Genomic DNA, 8660 nt, shown 5'->3' on the forward strand with positions numbered 1-8660 from the left:
AGCGCAGCAATCAGTAATAGAGGTAGGAAGGACCTGCTTACAATATAAAAGGGAAATAGGCATTGATATAATTGATACTTTGCTACTTTTAGGTTTTACACATTTGGAGCAAAATTTAATGGGATGTGATTTGATCAAAAGTGTGAGTTTAGCTCTAAACTAGTTTTGAGCATCTCGCAAATGTAATGGGGTGTGGGAACATGCAAACTTTCATGTTTTCTGCAGTCCCAGAACTCGTAATGGCAAAACCCACATCCAGATGTTTTGCCATTGCAAACACACAACTCGCACCTAAAACATTACCAAAATCTGTTGTAAAAATAGACCAGCTTCTGGCTGACGAGTTTGACAGAAGCATGCAGAGATCAGTGAGACCCATGCATGCTTTTGTGTGTAAAGTGCTGAAACAGTTAAAAATAGAAAAAAAATATGAGCAGCCCCCCCCCCAAAAAAAAAAAAAAAAAAGCATAACCAGCCTCGGGCTCTTTGAGACAGTCATGGTTGCTAAAATACAAGGAAAAAAATGGTTAGGGTTTCCCCATATTTTAACAACCAGCACGGGGGAACCCAGCACCGTCCTCCACTAGTCAAGGAGATAATGCCACAGCCATGACATCACCCCCCTACTAGTCACCCCTGGCTGGGACCCCCCAATAAAGGGTTTCCCCCACTCCATGCACCCAAGGGCCAAGGATGAAACCCGGGGCTGTATCGACCATCTGTGGGCTGTGAATAGCAGGCTGATAGACATTAAAAGTGTAAAAATTAGAATTAAATATTGTCTTTTGCTATGCAAATAAAGGTCCCAGCAAGCCTCTCCTGCATGCTGGTACTTGGAGAACCACAAGTACCAGCATGCAGGGCATTAAAACGCCCACTGGTACCTGTAGTTCCACAACAAGATAAATCATACCTCCCAACATGACCCTCTCCAGGAGGGACACAAGGCTCTGCTTCTGGACTTTTTCCTTTCTCTATGATTGCCAGCACCTGTGTTGAACAGGTTAATGGATAATAAAGGTGTTTCAGCACAGGTGATGGCAATCATAAATTAAGAGGGAAGTGCAGGAGCAGAGCATTGTGTCCCTCCTGGAGAGGGTCATGTTTGGAGGTATGGATAAATATTCCAGTAAAGACAACACAGACATTGGGATAGTAAAACTTTAATGTCCCCACGTATGGCGGGGACAGCCCGGGCTTAATCCTTGGCCCTTGTGTGCCTGAAGGAGGGGGGCTTTAGTAGGGGGGTAATGCCATGGCTGAATGGACCTATATCAGTGTGTTCACCGGCTATCTCCTTGACTAGTGGAGGGCGGTGCTAATTTAAAAAACATGGGGGACCCCTAAGTTTTTTTTTCTTCCATATTTTTGGAACCAGGAATGGTCAAAAAACTTGTAACGCATTATGGGGCTTATTCAGGTTTGTTAGTAAACTAAAAAAGTTAGCAATTGGGCAAAACCATGTTGCACTGCAGATGGGGCGGATGTATCATGTGCAGAAAGAGTTAGATTTGGGTGGGTTATACTGTTTCTGTGCAGGGTAAAAACTGTCTGCTTAATTTCTACACTACAATTTCGATTTCAGTTTGAACACACCCCACCCAAATTTAACTCTCTCTGCACATGTTATATCTGCCCCACCTGCAGTGCAACATGGTTTTGCCCAATTGCTAAAAAATATTAATAAGGCCCTACATCCAGCCCTTTGTACCTAACTGCCGGTTTTGGACAAAACAATAAAAATATGACAGTAAATGAGAGAAGCTAAAACATGTTGAAATTAAGGTCCTTTGCACAAGTGTTGCTCATTCATTGATTAAACATTAAACTTCATGGGAATTCATCAGCAAAGGACAGTGTTAGGTGGAATTTCACATTGCAGGATCATGATAGCCATGCTTTAAATTGCAATTAAATGCAAAATAGATGAGTCAATGTCTATCAATTGACTGCAAATGTCAACCTATACGCCAAACAACCATTTTCATGAAAATGGCCTGACTATAAAATTACAACGCTGTAATTAAACACTCATCACACCTGGCAATACTCATTTACAAGTTTGTTTGTGCCTAAAGCATAGGCAATGTGCTACCAAGCATTGGAGGAAGGTGATACTGTTAGATAAACCTTCTTTAACAATGTTCTTTACAAATTGTCTATTGAACATGTGGAATCAACCTAAAGCAGTTTCCCAAACTCCGGCATTACAGTTCAGGTTTTAAAGATGTCCATGCTTCAATCCAGATGCTTAACTTCTATTGACTGAGGTATTAATTAAATCACCTCTGCTCAAGTGTTGATATCCTTAAAACCTGGACTGTAATGGCAGATTTTGGGAAACTCTGATCTAAAAAATTCTACAGCCCTTAGTGCTTGATTCCTGCAGTGAATGACTCTGGTCAGGGTCATAGGTAACACTAGAGCAGGCATTCCCAACCACGGTCCTCAAGGCACACTAACAGTGCAGGTTTTAGTGATATCCAGGCTGCAGCACAGGTGACTTAATTAGCACCTCAGTTATTTTGATTTAACCATCTGTGCTGCAGCCTGGATATTGCTAAAACCTGCACTGTTGGTGTGCCTTGAGGACCGTGGTTGGGAATGCCTGCACTAGAGTGAGTCACATACCAGCATTATGAAATGGTCCCATCCTATAAACCAGTGGTTCTCAAACTCGGTCCTCAGGACCCCACACAGTGCATGTTTTGCAGGTAACCCAGCAAGTGCACAGGTGTATTAATTAATCACTGACACAATTTAAAAGGTCCACAGGTGGAGTTAATTATGTCACTTGTGATTCTGTGAGGAGACCTGCAAAACATGCACCGTGTGGGGTCCTGAGGACCGAGTTTGAGAACCTGTGCTATAAACCATAGGTTCTCAAACTTAGTCCCCAGTGCATGTTTTCCATGTCTCCTCTCACAAAATCGCAAGTGCATTAATTATCTCCACCTGTGGATATTTTAAAATGTGCCAGTGAGTAATGAATACACCAGTGCACCTGCTACGTGACCTGGAAAACATGAACTGTTTGGAGTTCTGAGGACCGAGTTTGAGAACTTTGAGAACCTGTGCTATAAACTTTGGAACACAACCCCAGTCTGTGAGTAGGCTAAAACGTGTTCCGTGGAGCCACATTATTGTTTACTACCTGTAGTTAGTCACATTGTCACAATGTTTTGTGGCACAATATTTATAGATAGGATTACCATACAATCCCTTTAAACCAGGACACTCATTAATTACACAGGTGTTCTAGCTGATTAAAACCAGGTGAAATGCAGGCTTGAAGTCAGCCAGCCATTGACCCTGGGTAATTCATGAGTCTCCCGGTTTAGAGGGATAATATGTTAAACCTAATTACTGCATAGATATACATTTGTAAATTTTTTTTGTATTTTATTCATTGAACAATTTGTCTCCACTCTGTTTTGATTCATAAGTCTCAAATTTCTGTTCTAGTTTTTTTCAATTAGTACATTTAAGTATACAGCAATTCCTGCTTAGGGGTTTACTTACGAAGTGTCCGGTTGTAGATCCCAGTGTTTCTGATCGTGTTTATGCCCAACATTTAAAAGGGACAGATGACTCAAACTATGAACAGCCTAGTTGCTTAACCAATGGTTTACTCACCATGATGCATTGTGGTTCTCATGGAGTGAAGCTTCAGCATAGTGGATTTCTATATGGCTCACCAGCTGGTGAGTGTATGCTGCAAACAAGTATTGTGCAGGGATGCTGGACACACAGTATTAAATAAGTATCTGCAAAATGGCTGCATTCACATGGTGCAGCAGTATCATCAGATTGGATGACAGAACTACCTGCGTCCTAGTGCCCAGCATGGGGAGCACACTGTCGTCTAACAGGACCCAATCACTCAGATAGCACACGAGTGTGACATTCCAGATGATACATTTTAATAATGACCAACTGATTCTAAGTGTATGCAGCAGTGTACGTGTTTCCATCTTTTTTTGATTGCAAGTTTGCTATTTTATGCAAAGGTCACTATAAGCCCTTCCCTACACTTCTACTGTACATCTGAATGTGCAAGAACTGAAACACCCACTGAGAATCTTCAGACACTAAAATACCACTTAAAGTGTCGCCAGTTGCTCCATCAAAACTTGCACCAGCACCATGCTAGGTGCAGATTTTCCATCAGCATATAGCCTCCAATGTTAACAATTATGTGCCTGAGTTTACAACTACTTCATGACTGCGACACTCCCATAACACACCCATAAGACAGACCATCTCTGTACATTGACCACATCCCTCTGACCTCCCAGTCATCACCCCGGAACTCCCAATGCAGTTTTAAAGCATTTCTGTGGCCTTGTGCCATAATAAAACTGCAACTTTGTGTGCGTAGGCTATGCATGCATGCATGTGCAGTGCAACTTAGACATGTCTAAGTTGTTCCACTGTGTCTGACATTGGCACTACATCAAACTCTAATCAGACTATTAAAGAGACTGTAAGATGTTGACCAAGAAGCAGGTGGGGTGTATCAGCAGTGGGGTCAGGCAAAACACCAATTTACTGGTAGAAATCGAAAATGTGATTTTCACAGCAATTTTAAATTTTTATTGTAAATGTAAAAAATCATTGCAATATAAATTTTGTGTACTCATTTTCTCTAGCCTTTTTATCAAACCATAATTAAAGTAACAGCTCACGCAACAATTTATCGATTTCTGAATGACAATTATCTCTTCATTAAGAATTGAGGTACTAAACTTAAAAAATGTCATATAGAATAGTTAAAATTTAATTGACGTGATTGTGCAAAGTTCTAACCTTAATTTTAAAAGAAGTAAATCATGGTGCAGGATTTTCTCATGCCTGCTAGTATGGATAAAGCAGATCAAGCATTTAAAGCTATAAAGAAAACAAAAATAATTAAGTTCTTTATATTCACTGTCAAAAGTCAACCAATTTTCCAGTTTCTCATACGTCCTAGAGGATGCTGGGGTCACATCAAGAACCATGGGGTATAGACGGGATCCGCAGGGGACATGGGCACTTTAAGACTTTGTATGGGTGTGAACTGGCTCCTCCCTCTATGCCCCTCGTCCAGACTCCAGTTTAGATCTGTGCCCAAGCAGACTGGATGCACTCTGAGGAGCTCTACTGAGTTTCTCGGAAAAATACTTTTGTTAGGTTTTTTATTTTCAGGGAGACTGCTGGCAACAGTCTCCCTGCTTCGTGGGACTTAGGGGAGAGAAGTCAGACCTACTTCTAATGAGCATAAAATTCTCATATGTGACTGGAAAACAAGGGTATGAGTGCCTAAGCACTAAATCCTGACCCCCGCCAGTATAAATATAATAAAAAATAGCGGGGCTGAAGCGTGCCATTAAGGGGGCGGGTCTTAGCCCTCACCGCTCTCATCAGCGCCATTTTCTCTTGTAGAGACGCTGGTCCTTCCTCACACTGCTGTATATATAACAGAGTGAAAAACGGGGGGGGGGGGGGGGGGGGGGCACAGTTGATTTGAGGCAATATAAGTTACTTATAAGGTCTGAGGCAATATGTAAATGTTTCAGAACCGGGATTGAGTGCTGAGTTGTGAGCTGGCAAACTCCATCTGTGTCTTCCTGACAGACTTTACTGTGGGTCTGTCCTCTATATGCCTGGTGTGTCGGTGGGTGTTTGATACACGTGTGTCGGCATGTCTGAGGCTGAGTGCTCGTCCCACAAATGGCTGTGGGAGTGACCCTGTCGACACCGCCGGCTCTTGATGCTACTTGGTACTTGTGTGTCGACACGTTGGTGGCTGAATGTTTTTCCCTAGAGAAAACGATATTAGGGACACAGACGGGTGAGGGTGACCATGTAGGCACCACCATTATCTGACTGGGTAGAAAATTTGCATATCAGAAAGGGTATATATATGTGTGTGTATATATATATATATATACAAATAGAAAATTCAGCACTCACCATTGCAAGCTCACTTGTCCTCACAACATCAATAAATAAATAAATGATGGGGGTTTAGTTAATGAATTGGCCAATGCACGGAAGCCTGCAAACCGCTCGCCAAGGTACCCCACCTTCATGCAGGTCCTACACTATCACAAAGCCTTAAAAATTAAAACCTGGCAACTGTATCACACATAATATAACTGCAAATATGCCCACTAGGCTTAATGTATGCCTGCCACAAATCTTATGGCTTGTTAAGGCATACTAGTCACCTGACACTGGCTGATAAATTACCAAGGAGCAGCTGACACAGGTTTAGAACAATTGAGATTACACAGGGGTGCATGAAAAGGCCTGTGTATGTATGTATATATATATATATATATATATATATATATATATATATATATATATATATATATATATATATATATATATATATATATATATATATATATATAAGGTTTAATGACTCTGTGTCCCCAACACAGACGTAGAAATATCTATGGAGGATGTCATATTCATAGCTATAATTCCCTCAGACCCCTCGGGGTCGCAATGCCCAGTTACTACTCCCTGATATCGACACGGATACTGTTTCCTGTGTCGACCATAAGGTTTCCTGATTACATCCGCAAATAAAAAAAAAAGAGCATTCAGTACATGAGTAGTGTACATTAAAGACGTCACTGAGGCTGTTCCTGACAGAAGGGTCTATTTGTGGATATATCAGGGACGTGCAGTCAGGGGAGGCAGTGCCTCCCCTGTCAGAATGATTAAAATAATACAAAGAAGATACTTATGACACAGAATATGTATCTGCTTTAGCCTTTAGATTATTTTAATCATTATTTGTCTTTGTAAAAAACTGGTTAAAAGTGTTCTGGAGTGCCTCCCAATGGCAGTGTGAAGGGGCCGGAAGCGGGGGGCGGGGCCAAGCGTTGGTCAGCAAAACCCCATTGAAAAAAACCCTGTAAGCGGCACTTAGTACAAGTGCCGCTTTGACAGGGGCGTGCTTTCTGCCCACATGAAAGCACGCCCCTGTCACTTTGTCAGGATTTGATTGGAGAGTGGTTGATTTGGGAGGGGGGGCACCAAGGAACATGCCCCCTTGTCATTTAGTACATTTTCAGAGTAGATTCACTTTATACTAACTGTGGCCGTCCCTGCCCCCCCCCCCCCCAGCCCATCCCGCAGTCTGCCCTTTCCCCGCGAATAGTGACAGTCAGACCTGGTAGAGGAGGGGTGCCGCCGATCCAGGAAAGTGTATGTAGGCAACCCTCTCTCTGGTCACTTCTGCGTGGAGGCGGGGCTTAGCCAGGCCGGAGACAGCAGGTGGCAGCCCCGTCTCCCAGTCATGACATCCCCGCCCTCAGTCAATGCTGGGACAGCGCTGGCCAGACTCTTCCAAATAGACAGAGCCCCCGCAGTGCCCGCACCCAATCCGGCCACAGCAATGCGGAGGACCCGACAGCAGCTCCCTGAAGGATTTCACCACTGAAGCCATCCACGTGGGAGTAGTGGAACTCCAGAGCGGTGGTGAACCATCTCCCTCTCCACCTACTTCAAGCAGCACGGCCGGGGAAGCATGAGGTGAGTACGGGCTCTGCTGTCTCTGTACCTCCAACCTCCTCAGTCCCCACAGCTTACATACCTCAGCTTCCTGCCCCCACCCCCTCCATTCACAGACATGCTGCCAGTGTCAGGGGACAATACCTGTCGTACTGTGTAAAAAGGGGACAATACCTATCGTACTGTGTAAAAAGGGGACAATACCTGTCGTACTGTGTAAAAAGGGGATAATACCTGCCGTACCGTGTAAAAAGGGGACACTGTCTGCCGTAATGTGTAAAAAGGGGGACGCTGTCTGCCGTACTGTGTAAAAAGGGGACAATACCTGCCGTACTGTGTAAAAAGGGGACAATGTCTGCCGTACTGTGTAAAAAGGGGGACGCTGTCTGCCGTACCGTGTAAAAAGGGAACAATGTCTGCCGTACTGTATAAAAAGGGGGACGCTGTCTGCTGTAATGTGTAAAAAGGGGGACGCTGTCTGCCGTAATGTGTAAAAAGGGGGACGCTGTCTGCCGTACTGTGTAAAAAGGGGACAATACCTGCCGTACTGTGTAAAAAGGGGACAATGCCTGCCGTACTGTGTAAAAAGGGGACAATACCTGGCGTACTGTGTAAGGGAACAATACCTGCCGTAATGTGTAAAAGTGAGCTCTACCAGGCGTAATGTGTGACAGGGGTTCTACCTGGCGTAATGTGTGACAGGGGTTCTACCTGGCGTAATGTGTGACAGGGGTTCTATCTGGTGTAATGTGTGACAGGGGTTCTACCTGGTGTAATGTGTGACAGGGGTTCTACCTGGTGTAATGTGTGACAGGGGTTCTACCTGGTGTAATGTGCGTAAGTGGTGCTACAGTCCGGCGTAATTTGAATAATGGAGACTATTGTACAGCTTAATATGCATTGGTATTATTTTGTGGCCACGTCCCTATCCCCATGAAGCTATGCCCCTATATTATTGTCGCACGCACTGGCCCTATTTTAAATATGGGGTGGGGGCTGATGCTGTTTCTTGCACACAACGCTAACATGTCTAGTTACGGCACTACTATGCAGGGACAGTTGTGCACGGCGCAGCAAGAGAGCCCCCAGTCTCGTACCTTGAGCTGATTTCCACCTCACTCCCCCCCCCGTGACACCACCGCCACTGC

At 43.9% G+C, this 8660-nt stretch overlaps 1 protein-coding gene across 1 annotated transcript in view; it reads right to left on the reverse strand.

The window, feature by feature from the left end:
- SGO1 (shugoshin 1) overlaps positions 1–3560 on the reverse strand; it is a 280791-nt gene extending 277231 nt beyond the window's left edge. Inside the window, exon 1 of the mRNA XM_063922202.1 lies at positions 3523–3560. The gene's annotated coding sequence lies outside the window, so the exon portion shown is untranslated. The remainder of the gene's footprint in view (positions 1–3522) is intronic.
- Positions 3561–8660: the final 5100 nt, after the last annotated feature.

Source organism: Pseudophryne corroboree, chromosome 5 (assembly GCF_028390025.1).
Source record: "Pseudophryne corroboree isolate aPseCor3 chromosome 5, aPseCor3.hap2, whole genome shotgun sequence".
Classification (NCBI taxonomy): domain Eukaryota; kingdom Metazoa; phylum Chordata; class Amphibia; order Anura; family Myobatrachidae; genus Pseudophryne; species Pseudophryne corroboree.